The sequence below is a fragment of the Brienomyrus brachyistius genome, unplaced genomic scaffold (genome assembly GCF_023856365.1).
Source record: "Brienomyrus brachyistius isolate T26 unplaced genomic scaffold, BBRACH_0.4 scaffold92, whole genome shotgun sequence".
Classification (NCBI taxonomy): Eukaryota; Metazoa; Chordata; class Actinopteri; order Osteoglossiformes; family Mormyridae; genus Brienomyrus; species Brienomyrus brachyistius.
In genome coordinates, this window is record NW_026042367.1 from 614639 (window position 1) to 635403 (window position 20765).

The 20765-nt window shown below is 47.2% G+C and overlaps 1 protein-coding gene and 1 long non-coding RNA gene across 2 annotated transcripts in view; one reads left to right on the forward strand and one right to left on the reverse strand.

Annotated features, from left to right (window-relative positions):
* Positions 1 to 20765, forward strand: part of LOC125727211 (tripartite motif-containing protein 29-like) — a 113597-nt gene that overhangs the window by 85618 nt on the left and 7214 nt on the right. The window lies entirely within an intron of this gene.
* On the reverse strand, positions 19298 to 20100 carry LOC125727225 (uncharacterized). The gene is made up of 3 exons (XR_007388602.1): positions 20009 to 20100; positions 19480 to 19539; positions 19298 to 19353 (listed from the first exon to the last, which is right to left on the reverse strand). It is a non-coding gene; the product is annotated as an uncharacterized LOC125727225 (long non-coding RNA).

Sequence of the window (20765 nt, forward strand, 5' to 3'; positions counted from 1 at the left end):
CATATCTCGTTGATGTGTTTACCAAACTTAACGAGCTCAACCAATCACTTCAGGGGAAGGAGTCACACATCCTTAAAATGTATGACAGAGTGAAAGGATTCACTAAGAAGCTCGAACTATGGGAGAGGAAATGTGATGAGGGAGATGTGAGCTGTTTCCCACTACTTGATGCCCATCTTGCCACCACTGATGTTGCCCGGGGTCCAGTGGTCAAACTGGTGAAAGCACATCTGTCCAAACTCAGCATGTATTTTAGCCAGTATTTTCAGGACATTGAAAAAAATTCAGAAAGACTGGACTGGGTGAGGGACCCATTCATTGTGAGTGAGAGCAGCAGCAACCTTCATGCAAGGCTGCAGGAGCATCTCATGGATTTGTCATCTGACCGTGGGCTGAAAATAGCATTTGCTGAGAAGACATTGACTGAGTTTTGGTGTGATGTGGAGAAGGAATATCCTGAACTGGGAAAACATGCACTGTTTGAACTTTTACCTTTTGGTTCTACCTATATGTGTGAGGTGACCTTCTCAGCTTTGACACACATCAAAACCAAGCAGAGGAATAGACTGGATGTGGAGAACAGCCTGGTAACAGCTGTTTCCACACTGCCCCCAGATCTATCAGGGCTTATCAAAGATAAGCAAGCTCAGGTGTCTCATTAAACTAAACTAAGTTGAATGATGAAAACAAAGTAAAACTGATATGGTTATTTATTTTAGTGTTTTGCTCCTGATGTTCTAAGTTTAAATGTCTGTTTAAAGGGGACTCATTCAGCTTTTGTTATAACAAAGGGAGGTTTATTTACTTTTTTTTAAATTTAGTATTTATTTTCAGATTTATCATTCACTTTCGTGGCAACATATATATTTATGTTAAATTTAAACTGAAAAGAATAAAATGCCCAATAATTAAATGTTCAAGTTATGGAGATTTAATAAAATGTTTTAAATTTGATAATCAGTTGTACGTTCTACTTTTATTGAATCATCAACACATTTGACAAAGGGGGTACTTGTGGTATGAGAAAATCTCTCAGGGGGTACACAATTCAAAAAAGGTTGGGAAACACTGATGTAGATGATATATTAATTGCCTCAGATACAAAACAACATTGCAAAGAACCCACGCTGTTAGTGTTACAGCATTTGTATGATACAGGACATAAAGCATCAAAACAAAAATTACAGTATTGTGTCACGATCACGCCGGAGATAAGCGGCGATCGTGTGGGTAAGGAGCAGGCAGGCAAGCGGGATACGGGGAAAACGGGGTTTTAATAAGGATAAGCGGGTCAGGGAACACTGGACGGCAACAGACAGCAGGAAACATCAATGACGGACAAGGGAAACCGGGGAGACCAGGACTTAAATACACAGGACTAATCAAAGTAACTAGACAAAGCAGGAGACGATCAGGGAAATACACGTGGGTAATCAGGGGGCGTGGCACACACGAGGAGCGGACGAGCCGGGTATGACAGAACCCCCCCCCAAAGGCGCGCTTCTCCGGGCGCGCCAAGGAAGGGGGCGACGGACGGGACGAGGCAAAACAGGACCTGAAAAACAAAACCAGAAATCAACGAGGGACAGGGAACAAGACAGACAGGCAAAACTGACACAGAGGCAGAAGCCAGGACAAGACATGACACAGGACAGGAAAGGCAGACAGACAGACAAGAAACGGGGACACGGAGGGAACAGGCGGAACAAAAGGGCCAGGAGTGAACAGAGGGAACCCAGAAGGACGAGGAGCAGAGACGGGAGGAACAAAGCAAGGGGGAGCAAAAAACGAAGGGGCAGAGACAGGCGGGACAAAGGCAGGGGCGTAGGGAGAGAAGGAGGAGGAAGGAAGGGGAGCCCGAGGGAGCCCCAGCGGGCGACGGGAGGCAGCCGGAGGGCCGCAGGCGGCCGGGAGGCCGGAGCCGGAGGGGACCTCGGAGGGGCCGAGGAGGCAGGGCGAGGGACCCGCGGAGGGGCCAGGGAGGAAGCAGGAGGGAGCACCGGGGAAGGGGACGAGGGAGCAGGAGGGGCCCACGGCGAAGGCCCGGAGGAGGGGGGAGCCGCAGCAGGCGGCGACATCCGGTGGAGGGTCGGAGGTAGGGGCCCCGCAGGCAACCGAGGAGCCGCCGTCGGGGAGCCCCCCGGCGACCGACCAGGCACCGGAGGGGGGGAGCGAGGCAGGGCGACGAGGCATCGGAGGGGGACCCGCAGGCGACAGCCGACCCGGAGGGCCAGGACCCGCAGGCGCCAACCGAGCCCCAGCGCAGGCGAGGCAGGGCGAGCCAGGGGGCAGGGCGGGCGGGACCCCAGCCCTGCGTCTGTGTCCCCGCCCCTTACGGGACACGGACATCACGCCCCTCGGTCGGGGCCGAGGACGCCGAGGCAAGGGCAGAGAAGTCACAGGAGCTGGGCCCGGGACAGGAGCGGGGCCCGGGACAGGGTCAGCAGGCGGAGGGGGCGCCTCGGGAGCTGCTGCAGCGCGGTCAGGGGGCGCCTCGGGAGCTGCTGCAGCGCGGTCAGGGGGCGCCTCGGGAGCTGCTGCAGCGCGGTCAGGGGGCGCCTCGGGAGCTGCTGCAGCGCGGTCAGGAACAGGAGCACGGTCAGGAACAGGAGCGCGGTCAGGAACAGGAGCGCGGTCAGGAACAGGAGCGCGGTCAGGAACAGGAGCTGGCTGCAGTGGGGGCGCCTGCCCGGGAGCTGCAGCAGGCGGCTGCAGAGGGGGGCGCCTGCCCGGGAGCTGCAGCAGGTGGCTGCAGAGGGGGGCGCCTGCCCGGGAGCTGCAGCAGGCGGCTGCAGAGGGGGCGCCTCTGCAGGAACTGGAGCGTGGTCAGGCACTAGAGCGCGGTCAGGAACAGGAGGTGGCTGCAGTGGGGGCGCCGGCCCGGGAGCTGCAGCAGGCGGCTGCAGAGGGGGCGCCTGCCCGGGAGCTGCAGCAGGCGGCTGCAGAGGGGGCGCCTGCCCGGGAGCTGCAGCAGGCGGCTGCAGAGGGGGCGCCTGCCCGGGAGCTGCAGCAGGCGGCTGCAGAGGGGGCGCCTCTGCAGGAACTGGAGCGCGGTCAGGAACTGGAGCGCGGTCAGGAACTGGAGCTGGCTGCAGTGGGGGCGCCTGCCCGGGAGCTGCAGCAGGCGGCTGCAGAGGGGGCGCCTGCCCGGGAGCTGCAGCAGGCGGCTGCAGAGGGGGCGCCTCTGCAGGAACATGGTCAGGCTGTGGGGGCGCCGGCCCGGGAGCTGCAGGTTGCTGCAGTGGGGGCGCCTGCCCGGGAGCTGCAGGCAGAGGGGGCACCAGGACAGGAACAGGGTCAGGCTGTGGGGGCGCCGGCCCGGGAGCTGCAGGTTGCTGCAGTGGGGGCACCTGGACAGGAGCTGCAGCAGGCGGCTGCAGTGGGGGCGCCTGCCCGGGAGCTGCAGGCTGCTGCAGTGGGGGCGCCTGCCCGGAAGCTGCAGGCAGAGGGGGCGCCAGGACAGGAACAGGAGCGCGGTCAGGAACAGAAGCGCGGTCAGGAACTGGAGCGCTGACGGGAGCTGCAGGTGGCTGCAGTGGGGGCGCCTGCCCGGGAGCTGCAGGTGGCTGCAGTGGGGGCGCCTGCCCTGGAGCTGCAGCAGGCGAAGGGGGCAGCGAAGGCGGCTGCTGCACGGGAGCGGGGTCCGCCGGCAATGGCGGCGACTCGGAAGTCGCAGCCGAGGCTCTCCGGAGTTTGATTAGCCTCCGGAGGTCCTCAGCAATTCTCTCCAGATCTGAGTAAGGGGATTCTGGAGTGAAGGAGGCCAAGTCCTGCCCCAGCTGTGTGGCGAGTCTTTCCCCCTCCAGGGGGGCCTGTGGGGCCGGTTCTCCTATCACCCTCCAATAAAGCCCCTGGAGGGTGAAGTATCGGTCAGCTAGGACCGCGGGTGGCGGCGGCAGCGAAGACGGCTGCGCAGGCGGCGGCGGCCGCACGGGAGCGGGGTCCTCGGGTGGCGGCGGCAGCGAAGGCGGCTGCGCAGGCGGCGGCGGCCGCACGGGAGCGGGGTCCGTCGGCAATGACGGAGGGAGGTCCTCCGTACTGGCGATCGCCGTTCTCCTCCGTCTCCCTCGCTGGCGCCTGGCGGTTGCGGGAGGCGGCGCGATGTCCGTGAAAACGGACGGTGGAAGAAAGGCTTCTGGCTCCGGGTAGTGGAAGGGCTCCTCGTCCTCGTCCTCACTAGAGAGCCAGTACTTCCACGCAGGATCGGGGACGCGTGTGGTCGGCTCCCGGGCTGGAGGTAGGGCAGGTACCTCCCTCTCGTCCTCCGCCGGAAGCCAAAGCCTGGAGAGCGAGCAGGCGCCGAGAGAGATCGGCTCTTGTGGGAGCCTCTTCCTCCCTCTCCGCTTCTTTTTGTGGTCCGTCATTCTGTCACGATCACGCCGGAGATAAGCGGCGATCGTGTGGGTAAGGAGCAGGCAGGCAAGCGGGATACGGGAAAACGGGGTTTTAATAAGGATAAGCGGGTCAGGGAACACTGGACGGCAACAGACAGCAGGAAACATCAATGACGGACAAGGGAAACCGGGGAGACCAGGACTTAAATACACAGGACTAATCAAAGTAACTAGACAAAGCAGGAGACGATCAGGGAAATACACGTGGGTAATCAGGGGGCGTGGCACACACGAGGAGCGGACGAGCCGGGTATGACATATTGCAGAGAGGAAGTTATATATCTTGGACATAAACTCTGCCAACAAGGTCGATCGTTATTAGAAACTAGAAAACAGGCAATACAAGAGGCACCAAAACCAAAGACTAAACAGCAAATGATGTCCTTCTTAGGACTTTGCAATTATTGCAGAGAATGGCTACCTGATTATGCTGCACTCGTCCAACCTTTACAAACCCTGATTTATGGGAAGGACAAGGCACTGAAAGATAAAATTCAGTGGACAAAAGAAGGAGAATTGGCATTCACAAATCTAAAAATGATGTTACAAACTAATGTGACACTTGCTCTGCCAGATTATCAACAACCATTTACCCTATGTGTTGATGCAAATCAAGAGTATATGAAAGCAGTATTAACACAGCCATTCGGCGCAAAAGAGAGGCCATTAGCATTCTATTCTAAACGATTAGATGCAGTGGCAGCTGGTTTTCCGCAGTGTTTACAGGCATGTGCAGCTGCTGCAGAAGCAGAGAAATTATCAGCAGAACTAGTGTTGTGTCACCCACTCACCCTGAAGGTGCCACATTCGGTCTCATTGGTTCTTTTGCAGACGCCGCTACCGTTCCTCACACATGCTAGACATCTGACCTTAGTCTCACTCCTGCTTTCACAGTCAAACATTACTATACAGCGATGTGGTCCTCTCAACCCTAGCACCCTTCTTCCGACAACGGAAGATGGAGAACCACATTCGTGCAAAGCAGTTGTGGAAGAACAAACTAAACCCAGAGCAGATATTTTACAGATCCCAATACCAGACTCAACGGTTGTTTTTGTAGATGGATCAGCATCAAAAAATGACATGGGGGAAAAACAAGGTTGGATATGCTGTAGTTACATCTACTGAAGTGTTAGAGGCCAATGCACTCCCCCCTGCTTGTTCAGCACAAGCGGCTGAACTCTATGCTGTAATTAGGGCATGCGAGCTTTTCAAAAACAAGTCACTTACTATATACACTGATAGTCAATATGTGTTTGGAGCAGTTCATCACCATGCAAGAGTGTGGAAAAATAGAGGATTCAAGACATCTTTAACTCATACGAACTTATTACTCAGGTTGTTAGATGTTGTGCATTTACCAAATTGCCTTGCAATATGCAAATGTAAGGCACACCAAACTGATGCTTCCGCAATAGCTAAAGGAAATAGTTTTGCGGACATGACGGCAAAAAGTGCTGCACAAAAACAACCTGCCTTAAATGTTACAGATGTCTTGTTGATAGATAGTGATGTATTATGTGATGCACAGACTCATGCACATAAAACAGAAATACAGAGCTGGATTAAGAAGGGAGCAATACAGCAAGGGAAAGTTTATTATATGAATGACAAGCCCATCCTACCAAAAAATTTATATAAAACAGCTGCCTTAGTGAGCCATGGAAATACTCATGTCTCAACAGGAGGGATGGTACATATCATCCAGCAATACTTTTATACTATAAATTTTTCTGATTACGCAAAGCAATTTTGTCGAGCGTGCTTAATTCGCTGCAAACATAATGCACAGGGTAACATGAGACCAAAACGTGGCCAGTTTCCCGCAGCTGAGTACCCGTTTCAAGTTGTACATATGGATTTTTATTGAATTATCTAGGTCACAAGGAAAAATGTATTGTCTAGTTATTATAGATACTTTCTCTAAATGGGTAGAGATATACCCTGTAAAGCACTGTGATGCAATGACTGTTGCAAAATGTTTGGTAGGCCATTATTTCCCTACCTATGGCATACTTCATATTATAAGATCAGACAATGGGACTCATTTTGTAAATCAGACCATGTCCCTCTGCTCACAAGCACTCGGGTTTACGATCAAAAATCATTGTGCTTATCACCCCCAGAGCGCAGGCTTAGTGGAGAGAACTAACGGCACCATTAAAACAAGGCTCAGAAAGACAATGGAAGAGACAAAAAGGCCGTGGCCAGAATGTTTGTCTTTAGTAAAATTATGGATGAGAATAACTCCCACTCCTGCAGGATTGACACCTTTTGAAATAGTGTATGGTAGACCGTTTCCCTTAGCAACCGAAATGAGTGATATAGGAAAAGCAGACAGAGAAAATATGTTAGCTGATTGGATGCGTAAGCTATTATCATCACAACAAAAACATAGCCCCAGTAGTCTGCCGGTAAATTCTGTTTCTGTTCAACAGGATAATCTGCAGCCAGGAGATTGGATCCTGGTCAAGGTCCTGTTGCGAAAGGATTGGAGCACGCCTCGGTGGGACGGACCTTATCAAGTCCTCCTCACAACACCAACAGCGGTGAAAATAGCAGAGCGACCTTCCTGGACACATAAGAGTCACTGTAAGCCCATCAAGCCCGTATCAGAGACCTCTGTACCTTCGGAGTAGCAGTGGAAGTCCGCTACAAAGGCGCAGCAATCAATAGGATACTGACGTCTCAACCCGGTGAAGAAAACAGCTGATCTGCACTCCATTTAGAATGGCTCTGATTGGGTGGGGATGTGCTAAGGTAACTCTCGGTGTAATTCTCTTTATGGGAATTGTTGGTCTGCTCTTGCACACACCAAAGCAGGTGTTTCGTCCACCTAGATGGACACATGATGGTTCCCACCTGAGGCCTATCTCCACAAATGAGACCCATCCTTTCCTACAAAACTATTGGTACCGTTATGTTTATGATTCAGCAAAGAAAGACAATTTAACTAATTGTTATGTCTGTACCCACATGCCATCTCATGCCGATGGATTAACTATATATGGGAAACCTATGAATAAGTCACAAGCAAAGTGTGCTGCCTCTTTTGCAGGTGTAGGCTATCAGCATGATTATATAAAAATAGATGACACAGATCCATATACTGCTGGTTTGGATAATGGCGTATGTGCGTAGCAGTTTTGGATCGATTTTGCTATAAAAGTGTCAAATATATCCTTCCGCTTATCTGTCCACCTGAACATGGACCCTAAAACATTTAATCACTCAATGTGTTATGACCAAATGAACGGCACCCACCATATGGGGAACACCACCAACTGTGCCCAAATACTAGTACACGGAGAAGGTGCCCCGGTAAACATAAGTGGAATTAGTAATGGCACCTACTGGGTGCAAGGAGTAGCTTGGTTATGTGGACCCCGCGCAGATTTCATTTTGCCCTATAACTGGTATGGTGTGTGCGCTCCAATCTTTGTGTCAGACCATACTTTCCTGGTGTCACTGTCGTCTACACCAGCGAACCACAGGCGCCGGTCCACTATAACTACCGCCCCTCTCCGTCCTCATGACAGTGTCTGGGGTTCAGATGTTCCCCAGGAGTTCAAACATTGGTCTACAGACCAGAAAGTATTAATGTCTCTTTTTCCCTGGGTAGGAACAGCAAAGAATACGTTACGATTAGAAACTATTGATTATCCTTTGGGGCTGTTCATAAATAACTCCATCATAATAAATGAGCAACAGAATGGAGAGATAGATGCTATTAAACAGATGGTCATTCAGAATAGAATGGTTTTAGACATACTTACTGCTGCACAAGGTGGTGTGTGCGTGCTTTTAAATAATACCTGCTGTACGTATATTCCCGATAATGTGCACTCACCCAACATGACTGCAGCCTTGGACCGTCTGCGAGAACTTCAGAAGATCATGACCCTAGACCCTCATGCTGGCCCCTCATGGTTGAATTGGTTTCTCACTGGGTCCTGGTGGCAGTTACTGCTAAAGTTCTCACTCCCCATTCTTGTTACATTATTATTTGTATGTTGTTGTTTCATTTGTATTTTACCCTGCCTCCGTTCCATGATACAACACACTTTTAGTTCTGTTTTTCTGCTATACACTGCAGAAGAACAAATGGATTTACTAACCTTGTCTAGCCCTCTTGATAATGATGATGATGTGATCTGAATGACGGTTGTACTGAAAGTGCTTTTGCAATTTGTACAATACTGATGTTTCTGATCATACTGTCATGATAAACAGGAGGGATTGTTAGGTTGAAGAAATTGTTATTAATCATTTGTTATCATTTCTGTATAATCAGCAATGAGTGTAAATATGTATATACATTATTTTGTTTTCCTTTAACCTCATACTCTAGATTATATTAGTTTACACGTATCCTGAGCACGTGTTTAATAGTTGTCCACCTGAGTAAAACCAGAACTTCTTCTTACTCTCACAGTCCTTTCTTTGTTCTCACTCCAAGACCCCTGCCCCCCATTGACTATAAATAAAGGTGCCAAGGGGAACCACCCTTTGTAACACATTCCTTTGTAGCGCATCCTGCAGAGAGTGAGGTTACCCTTGCGCAAGTAAAACTTTAAGTGTGTTGTCTCGTAATTAATAGTGTGTGCAGAGTTGGGGTGGAAAGCCTGTCGCTTTCCCCAACAGCTAAAATCATCCTAGTATTTGCAGCGACCGTCCAGTGCAGCCATGTATTTTTTGACTTGGCCACTAGCAGACCTCATACAGCTAGTCAATCTCTCACTGACTTTTTAACCAATATATTTCATTATTTAATTGAGCTGTTGGTGAAATTTAACAAAATCGTGGAACGGCTGAGGTGCCCCTGAGGAGAAGTTTGGGAACTGAAGCGGTGTTCATCTAGCCATCCAACTAGATATCAGTAACTTTTTAGAAAACAGAAGAAATTATTACTAGTTTTTATTGTGTTATTCTTAATTTGCACACGCTAATGTTAAATTGTGTATTTTGTTCTAAGCCAAAGTACATTTGCTACCCAGATAAACAGCTTTAAACATTTCTTTGGACTGCCTAAGACTTTTGCACAGTACTGTGTTTAACAAAAAATAAATGACTGTCTTCAGTGAGCTGAATAACATAAAAAATATTGTTTAATAGTTTTTTTCTCTGACTAAAATGTAATTAAATGTAATCCTGATTGGGGGAGCGGGGGGCTATCCCCTTCTCCTGTATATGTACATTTTATATATTATATATTTATGTCCATTTACTGTATTTCCTCCCTGTACAATGACAATAAAGGCTTTCTGTTCTGTCCTATTAATGTCCTGCTTCAGCGTCACCCAAAGCATAACTGAGTAACATAATGAAACCACAGTCTGCTGGATTAAGTTAAATTCACTGTATTACTGCAGCTGAACATAACTGACACAATGACACTCAATCAATGTGTATGATAATCATTTAACTAGAGACATAACAGACCGAAAAAAACTGGAAAATATAATTATGTCCTGTTACAATCCTGCTTCAGTGGATTAAAGTAAATAAAATTATTATAAATATATTTCAATAAATAATGAAATTTGTTTTGTTAAATAATTAACAGCCTTGCCACCCCCACCCCCCAGTAATAGGTCTGGTTGCTCCCCCGTCGGACACAAGGGGCAGCTACCCAGACACCCTTGCCACCCCCACCCCACTGTAAAAGGTCTGGTTACTCCCCCGTCGGACAGAACAGGCGGGTGCCCCGTCAGCCTTGCCACCCCCGCCCCATTGTAAAAGGCCTGGTTATGCCCCATGAGACAGAACGGGTGGATGCCTAGGGTGCCTTAACCCCCCCCCCCCCCCCCCACCACACTGCAAAAGGCCTGGTTACTCCCCCGTCGGATAGAAGGGGCAGGTGCCCAGACACCCTTGCCACCCCCACCCCACTGTAAAAGGTCTGGTTACTCCCCCGTCGGATAGAAGGGGCAGGTGCCCAGACACCCTTGCCACCCCCACCCCACTGTAAAAGTTCTGGTTATGCCCCGTCAGACAGATTGGGCAGGTGCCCAGTCAGCCTTGCCACCCTCACCCTACTGTAAATGGTCTGGTTGCTCCCCCTTCGGACAGAACCGGAAGGTGCCCAGGCACCCTTGCCACCCCCACCCCACTGTAAAAGGTCTGGATGCTCCTCCGTCAGACAGAACGGGCAGGTGCCCATGCACCCTTACTCCTCTGCCCCCACTTATCTATCTGACTCAGATAAATTTATACATAGATAGATACTGAATCCCTCCCACGCCCGGCTGGCAAAAGCCACTAAATTTATCTGCATGCATTATCATTAATAAAAGACGTGTAAAAATATACACAGACATCCATTGACAATCCACCATTGGATTCATTTGCTATTGCAGATTAACATTCTATACAGTGACTGTAGTCAGTTATAATGTCTCTCTATCAAGCTGCTGCCATATTTCTTACATCCACTGGTCACGTCAATTCACAGAAAAGCGATCATTCCGGAAACAATGTGTACTTTTCAGGGACAAAACACAGATTACTAAATAAAATAGGATCAGAATTAAATTATAAGAAAGCGGATCTATGCGCGATATGAAATACCATGATTACTCCATTTTAAAGGGACATTTCTTTTTATGCAAGTTTGTAACTAGCAGTCATTTTCATTCTTTCATAATAATAAAAAAAATAATATTATCAGCCATAAATCATCCATATATTTTGCAGGAACAGATATCGCGCCGCTGAAGTTCAGCACTTTCCCGTTTTAGATGAACGTGATGTTGCCGTTTCCTGCAGGCGACCTTTAAAAGTCCAAGACAGCAGCGGTTAGATGCAGCGTGTGCAGCGGCCATATTTACGGACAAAATCAAGCTGCTGACTAAGACTTAGTTTGTGGTTAATTAATACATAAGTAACAGCATAATACTACATTATTTGTGCTTATAAATGTTACCGATGAGAGAACACTTTGAAAATCAGTAAATAACATTTTCTCTTGCCTTCACTGTAAATCAGACCTAGACGTGTTTGAGTAGATTACCAGGTTTCCTCTGGTTATTGCACTTACCGCACACAATATGGAGAAAATGTAAGTGAACCGAAATCTCCATGAAATGAATTAGCATCCTGTGAGTATCAAGTGCTGCAGGCCATACATTAGCAATGGCATCGGATCACTGTATTCAACAGGGTGAGGGGTTATTCAGGAAGGACGAGTGTATTATTATAAAACAGACTGATAAATCAGCTTGTTTAAGCAGTTATTACTGTATGTCTTGTTCAATAATCCAACATACTTTCCCAGCTGGCAGCTTTCAAAGAAGATTGACCTTTCTTGCAAAACTCGACATTTATGAAGGCCTCTATACCTTAACAAGCTTACGATTAAATGCAGCACGGCCCTTGATTTCCTGTCTGAATGTCTGGAGGTGATTTTCTGTCCTGAGTTAGATGAAATGCATGAATCCATTTCCAAAAGCTGTTTATCTGGGTCCCCGCGATGGAGCCCTTGGATATGGTGCCAGTATCTCACAGGCCTTGGACACCGAATCACTCAGGCATTTCTGAGTCGCATCTTTATTTAGCCTGATCTTTATTTTTTGTCTGACAAATTTAACACAAACCAGTGTGTGGCCTGAATGACACACTAATGAAAGCTAATTCAGTGGCAGGAAAAGGTTTCCCGCTTATTTACATATATGTCAGAGGTTCACAGGGCTGCCAGCTTTGGTCTCCTGGCTGCTGTGACATTTTCAATTCGAGACAAATCTGCACACGCATTTACATTTATGTAACAGTTATATTACCTTGTAAATAATCTGTAGGGTTTGCAAGCTACTCAAACGCCTCTGATGTAACTAATTATAAATTTATAATAGAATAATATAGAATTGTCTATCCCAGGAACAACAGGCGCAGGCGGGAACCAACCCTGGGCGGGAACCAACACACCACAGGTTGCACACACTCACACAGCCACACTCACACAAGTACAGAGCCAATTTAGAGACGCCGATCAGCCAACCCTGAACGCCTTTGGACTGTGGGAGGAGACCGGAGCAGCACTGAAACACCTCACTCCAAACGGGCTTCAGTGCAGGTAATATATTAAAGCAGTGTTATGGCGGGACGTCTGTGATGGGGGGGGGGGGGGTGGTGTTCAGGCTTAATACAAAGTAGATTAGTGGGTTTCATTAGGAACAGTGACTACCTGCCCTATAGAGAGGAGGTGAAGAGACTGGTGGGATGGTGCAGTGACAACAGCCTGATCCTGAATGTGGAGAAGACCAGGGAGATGATCATGGACTTCAGGAGGAAACAGCCCAGTCATTCAGCACTCGTCACTGACAACAGTGCTGTGGAGGTGGTCAGCAGCATCAGATTCCTGGGGGTGCAGATAACTGACAGTCTGGACTGGTCACCAAACACAACATCACCGGTTAAACGGGCTCAGCAGCGTTTGCACTTCCTGCTCTGGATGAAGAGAGCTTTCCTCTCCCATCCTCAGCACCTTCTACCGAGGCACCATAGAGAGCGTGCTGACCAGCTGTATCTCCATCTGGTTTGGCAGCTCGAAAGCCTCAGACAGGAAATGGCTGCAGAGAGTGGTGAGGCCTACAGAGAGGATCATCGGGACTTCTCTTCCATCCATCCAGGACATTGCGCACAAACACTGTCTCAGCAGAGCCTGTGACATCATCAGAGACTCCGCCCACCCCCACCATGGACTGTTCGCCCTGCTGCCCTCTGGGAAGAGGCTTTGCAGCATCAGGACCAGGACAGTCAGATTCTGCAATAGTTTTATTCCTGAAGCCATTAGACTCCTGAACTCTCAATACCTTATGGCAGCCCCCCCCCCCCCCCCCCCCCCCACACACACACACACACACTCCGCCTCTCTCCATCCATCCACATGTCACTTTCAAGAGCTGCTTTTTCTTAAATTGTCTACTGCAATATGTCTGAAACGGCAATGTACACTGGTGTTTGCTGCTATAGTGCTGTTAATATATTTTTATGCATATTCTATGTTAATTCCGCTTTATATTTTTTTTAATACACTCTTTTGGGCCGATGATGAGTCAATGCAATGTAATTTTGCTCTGATGTGCACTAACCGGTGTATGTTCTGAATGACAATGAAGTAGCTATTCTATTCTATTCTATGTCTGGATAAGTATGGGTTGGAATACAGAGAGAAGCTGGTGGCCAAAGCAGTGAAGGTCATGAGTGGCAGATGCTCTGGGGTCCAAACAGGCGTTAGAGAGGTTGCCAGATATGCATTTTATGTTCACTGCAGCCCACACTGTTTGCATCTTGTCATTGTTGATTGCAAGGTCGTAGATTTGCTCTGGACATTGGTGGGGACCTATGACTCCACCCCCCCCCCCCCATCCCCTGCCCCACCCACCAACCCCACCACCCCAACTCCGTCCACGGAATGCATGTTTTTTTAATATGCTGCAAAATGCAAAATCACTTTACATTGATACTAGCAATGCTTCGATTGATATTAATCCACTCGAAATGCAATTCATTAAGTTAAATTAAGGAATAGTGTAATGTCAAAGGAATGTTTAATAACTGACAAAAAGATAGTTTAATAAAGACTATTCTTTATTGAGCCATAGTGCAAATGAAACATCTCAAACATCTGTATATATAAAAGTGGATTACATCTAAACATGAACTACTGTTAGGTACCACACAACAGCTCAATGCCTATTGCTCCTATATGAAGGAGCCAAAAACATGCCTTCGCCGCTCGTTAACAAATAAACTGCTGGCATATTTGTCTGACATCAATATTGTCCAGACTGTTCTGGTGGACATGGCATGCAGCAGCATTGTTCAGTCTCATTTGTGTCATTGTTGATCTGAGCCAGGTTTTTAGTCTCCTGAGAGAACTGAAACTCCTTTCAGCTTCAGCTGATGACACCGGGGTAACTAAAAGCCGTCTGACAAGGGTTTCAATTTGATCAAATAGACCCCTCACCTCCACTGGCATTCCTCTCATGATAGTAGCCACTTCTGTACTAGATTTGAAATTGTATTCGGACTTGAACATGGCTAGCTGAACTTTTAGAGTCTCCCTGTTAAGTTCTGGATACTGATCAGCAATATCATCCACCTCTCCTGTGAGAAGAATTTCTTCCAGCCTGTTCAAGACACCTAGATCTGGTTGGTTAAACCTCTCCTGAAACTGGACATCAACACAATCCAACAATTTGTAAAACTCTGCTCTGTAATACTCTTCAGGTGACTTGTGAGTGTGCTGGCTAGCCCCACCGGGACACAGCAACAGGCAGAAATATTTTTCGGGCCACGATGTCACTGAAGAGCTTCCACATGATCTCGAGAGTCCTCAGTTTTGACAACCGAGACATGAGAGCAAGACGTGACAAGCTTGCTCCCATAAGGGATGTCTGGGAGAGATGGGTGCAGCGCCTGCCTTTGATGTTCAATCCAGGGCCAGAGGTTACCGTAGACGAGCGTCTTGTGCCTTTCCGGGGAAGATGCCCTTTCCGGCAATACATGCCCAATAAGCCAGCCAAATACGGGATAAAAATCTGGGCAGCCTGGGATGCAAGAACAAGCTATGCTTGGAACATGCAAATTTACACAGGAAAACCTGAAAGTGGCATCCCTGAGAGGAACCAGGGAAGACGTGTAGTCCTCGACTTGACAAATGGACTGCGCGGACACAATATTACATGTGACAACCACTATTGTGTCATATTGTCCAAAAAAAAACCGGAGTGTGATTCTCATGTCCACACTCCACAAGGACACTGCTGTGTCATCATCAAAAGAGAAAAAGCCCATCATTATTTTGGATTACAGTAAAAACAAAGGAGGGGTGGACAAGCTGACTGCCACCTATACATGCCAGCGCATGACCAGGAGATGGCCAGTGGTATTGTTCTACAATATCCTGGATGTGTCAGCCTACAACGCATCTGTGTTGTGGACCCAAATCCACCAAGGGTGGAATGCAGGGAAGAATCAAAGGCGAAGAATGTTTCTCCAAGAACAAGGGGATTCTCTTATAAAGGGACACATTGAAAAAAGGGAACGGGTCCCCCGAGACCCAGCCGCTGCAGCTGTGGTCAGACAGCTGCAGACCACGGCAAGCACTCCGTCCACGTCAGCAGGAAGACGAAGAGCTTCAGCACCAGCATCCTCCTCAGCCAGCCCTGCCACAGCCAGCCCTGCCACAGCCAGCCCTGCCACAGCCAGCCCTGCCACAGCCAGCCCGGCCTCAGCCAGCCCTGCCACAGCCAGCCCTGCCACAGCCAGCCCTGCCACAGCCAGCCCTGCCACAGCCAGCCCGGCCACAGCCAGCCCTGCCACAGCCAGCCCGGCCACAGCCAGCCCTGCCACAACCAGCCCGGCCACAGCCAGCCCTGCCACAGCCAGCCCTCCCACAGCCAGCCCTGCCACAGCCAGCCCTGCCACAGCCAGCCCGGCCACAGCCAGCCCTGCCACAGCCAGCCCTCCCACAGCCAGCCCTGCCACAGCCAGCCCTGCCACAGCCAGCCCGGCCACAACCAGCCCTGCCACAGCCAGCCCGGCCTCAGCCAGCCCTGCCACAGCCAGCCCTGCCACAGCCAGCCCTGCCACAGCCAGCCCAGCCACAGCCAGCCCGGCCACAGACCCAGACCCAGACCCAGACCCAGAGAGGCCGCTGGATTACAAAAGAAAGCGCTGTCAGGTCTGCCCAAGCAGCAAGGACAGAAAAACCAATTCAATGAGTGTCAAATGCAAGAAATATATTTGCAAAGAGCACACTAAAAATGTCACTTACTGTCCTACTTGCACATAGTGTAAACATACAGTACCAATCCTGCTCCTGGAGAGCTACCACCCTACCACTGTACTACTAATTCTATTGGTTTGATTGTTTGTTTGATCTACATTTTGTAATTTATTTTGTATTTTATTTTGTGTTACTTGTTTGGCTTTGTCTTTGTGATTTGAATTAAAGTTCAACTTTTGGAAAAAAAAAAACTTTTTTTGCCTTCTTCTTGAAGTAAATATATATGGGTCAAAACCGACCCTAACACCACAGATGTTACTAATATTAATAATATTGATATTGATAGTAATATTATTAAAATAAAAAATTACAGTTGTGTTCTAATACCCCTCAGTAATAGTCAGGTAACATATAAACCTTTGATTTATTTATATAATTCTCCTGAGGTTTATTTTACCAATTTTTTTGGACTGGGCCGTTCTATTGACATCATAAGTCTCATCTTCAGAGGGCCACACCAAAAATTTTAAAACCAAATTTTAAAATCTTTTCATGGATAAGGAAGCCTAACAAGGCAACCAAGAGGTAAGGAAACAAACTGGATGATAAAAAAATGTTTGAGGGTTGAGGGAGGCTGATTTAGGACACGGGTCGGTACCGACCCGACCGGCCACGCCCAAGATAACAGATGGGTGGAAATGCTAGGATAATAGTAGGGTTAATGCCAAGAGAGTCCACCATTTTCACTGCATTCTTAAAAATCTCCTGAAATCTTTCTTCATTCCTTTTGAACTGGAGAGTTGATGTAACACACTCTATTGATTGTTGCAGTTTCTGCAGAGACTTGTTCAGACATTCTAGCTCCTCAATAACTTCTAATGCCGAAAGAAGCCCCAGCACAGTTTTACCTTTTCCAAACCTCTCACGCAGTCCATTCGCCCTGGCACCTGTGCTAGATCCAGTTGCTGCCATCTCCTCTAAGCTTGTCAAGACACTTTCATAGTGAGACAGCACTGCTTTGATAGCAGTTCCCCTTACTGTCCACCTGGATGGATAGAGAGGTCTGAGTGATGCTGATGGTACATCTGAATCTGCTGCCACAGCTGCAAACATAGCTGTGAATTTTCCAGACTGTTTGCTTAATGACCCTAGATCATGTACCCACTCTAAAGCATCTCGAATTAAAGGACTAGCTTGGCATGCAGCCTGTGTGATTAGGTTAAGGCAGTGAGTTCCACAGTGTACATATAAAGCCAATGGCTGATATTTCTTCAGTACTGCCTGAGCACCTGAATATGCTCCAGACATGTTGGCAGCACCATCATATGTCTGACCTCTTAAACATGTCATCGGAATATTCAACCTCAAAAGCACATCCACAGCCATCTTGGCAATCTCCACTCCTGTAGTTCCTGAGACCTCATATAAGCCAATAAAAACCTCATGTGGAACCAGGTCCTCATCCACATATCTTAAACATATAGACTCTTGCTCTGCACCTGAGATATCTTGAGTACCATCTATAATGATTGAGAACTGCAGGACAGATAGAGACTGGATAGTCTGTGCAATATTTCTGACTGCTGTTTCCTAACATCTGCAAAATCTCATTTTGCACTTGTGGAGAGGTATAGTCATGACAATGGCATAGCCAGTCAGAAAGGCAGGCATCATCCTTGGCTTTATTGACTATCCCTGCCGGCCCCTGGAGGATGGGCTCCCCCTTTGAGTCTGGTCCCTCTCAAGGTTTCTTCCTTCTAGGGAGTTTTTCCTTGCCACTGTCGCCTATGGCTTACTCACTGGGGCTTTGGGTGAGGATACTGTAAAGCGCTTTGAGACAATGTAATGTTGTGATAATGCGCTATATAAAAATAAATTTGTTGTTGTTGTTGTTGTTGTTTATATTTTAAATATTGAAATAGGTTACCATCGTCTTTGTCATGACCACGCAGTGCCAAACCCTGCCTAGTAAGATACTGTACTGCACCTACAATAATTTGTAAGCAGTGTCTGGCATTTTCCTGTTGTTTTGACCAGGCAGTTGAGAGTTGTGTATTTATTGGGACTGCTTCTTGACAACTAACTGTGACTGCATGATGATGGGATTTAGTATTTTGATGGCGTTCAAATCTTTCAAGAGCATTTTTCCAGTTAGTGAACCCCTTTGAGCAGAATGCAGGGTCTGCCTTTTTTGACATAGTACTTTTCTGTATGGTATATATTTTCACTCAGTGAAATCATAGAATTCCCTTAATTGTGGGGCTATAATGAAGCCATGGATATTCTTTGTACCACCTACCTTGAAAATGGAGGACCCTATTGGACAATGTTTGAACAGGGATGGATTTGGCGTTAGGCTGGTTTGGCTTATTTGTAACATGCAGAATATCTCCACTACTACACTGTTCTTCATTGTTGTCACTTTCACTGCTACTCTCTCTGCTGCTCACTACAGGTGGACCAGTTTCCTTAGAAATACACCACATTATACAATTAGTCATACTGTAAGACTGACTATGATGATACATATGTGACTTTATGAGAACACACCACTCATTTTATTTAGATAACATACTTTTTATCCCTACATTAAAACCATGATTATGTGCTTAAAGGGACAGTTCACGCAAAAAAAATGAAAATTCTGTCATCATTTATTCATCCTCCACTTGTCACAAGTCTTTTTAAGTTTTTTTTCTTCTGATGAACACTAAAGAAGATATTTTGAAGAATGCTGAAAACCTGTAACCATTGATTTACATAGTATTTGTTTTTCCTGCTACGGAAGTGAATGTTTAACGGTTTTCAGCTTTTTTTCACAATATCTTATTTTGTATTCAACGAAATAAAGAAAATCATAAAAGTTTGGAACCACTTAAGGAGTAAATAGTGAGTAAAGTTTTTTGGGGGCTGGACAATGCCTTTAATAGGCCTGACCTTTGACCCTAACTCTTCCCCTCTGACTGCACTAGTACCTGACAGGATTGCCACCTGATGAAATAGCGTGACAAAAAAGTGAGACATGTCAGTTCAAAACTTTTGCCAAAAACACTAATGAATCACTTACATCCTCAGCCTATCACTCCTCATAATGTTAAATATTAGTATAATCAACATGTATAATACACACACACATATTATATGTTATATATAATCAACATGCAGATTCACGTCCTGTGACCTTGCCTCTTCACCTGAACTACAACATGGCTGATCTGCTTCTGTCCCCTAATAAAAAAACATTGAGGGATTCCTTATGAGCATTGACAGAGAATGCCTCAGCCTATTATCGGTAACAATGTTAAATCTCAGGACAACTAGGTATAATAATATCAAGTCATCCTTCAACATCACCTGTGACCCCTTCTCTCCATCACTGTCTGATACACAGCACAGTTGTTTAGGTTCTGTCACCTGACAAAACAGGATAAACACATGCCATTTAAACAGCAATCATTTTATTTCACTTTTTCTGAGTCTTAGTGTGCAAATCTCGAATCAAATCATTAATGTTTTCCAGGTCAGTGAATGCATTTTAAAAACTATTTGTGCGAAGTGGATTGTCTATTGGTGAACTGTCAATAAAATTCTAGCCATGGCAATATTAGTATGTAGCATATCAATTTCTTTCACAAGACTGCATGATTTCTGACAAATAGTCGTCATTAGATTAGGAGAACTGACAGGGATCATATTTATACTTTTACATTTAGCTGTTTAGTCTGCTGTTAGTTTTAAGTCCGTATTCACAGACTATAGCCTGCCCTGCTATAATGAATGTGCGTCAAAGCGGTAAAAACCCCCCCCACTAGCATTAACGTTAACTGCTGTCGTTACTTTGATGGACTTTGATGGATTCACTAGCGAACTTGACGTGACTTACACTTTTCTTTGAAAAAAAGCTCCTTATGTCCAGCTTCTTTTTTTTTGCTGCCGCCATCCTCACATGTGTCACCACACCCAACACACCTTCTTGCACGTGGAAAAAAATCCACTGCATTTGGTGCTGCTTGTATCTGAACGCAGCCACAGCCTCTCACATGATAGCAGGGAAATGCACAGCCAACCAAAATGATCACATGTGTTTTGGGGGCGGGAGGACTCAAGGAGAGAACATGATTTATCCCTTTCTGCGTGTCTAGGTTAATGTTGATAGCACGATTGTTTATTTTTTTAAGTGGATTAAATTATTGGTGGGGACATTTCAATGGTCGGAGGATATTGGTGGGGACACATCCCCTCCGTCCACCCTAAATCTACGCCCCTGCGGTAAACACAATCCGCCGTGCCATCTGCAGATGCCAGCTAAAGCTCTATCATGCAAAAAGGAAGCCATATCTGAACATGGTCCAGAAGCGCCGTCGTGTCCTGTGGGCAAAGACTCATTTGAAATGGACTGTTTCAAAGTGGGAAAGTGTTCTGTGGTCAGAGTGCAAATGTGACATTCTTGTTGGTAATGAAGGGCGCCGTGTCCTCCGGGCTAAAGAGGAGGGAGACCTTCCAGTGTGTTATCAGTGTTCAGTTCAAAAGCCAGCATCTCTGATGGTATGGGGGTGCATAAGTGCATACGGTATGGGCAGCTTGCATGTTTTTGAAGGAACTATGAATGCTGAAAGGAATATAAAGGTTTTAGAGCAACA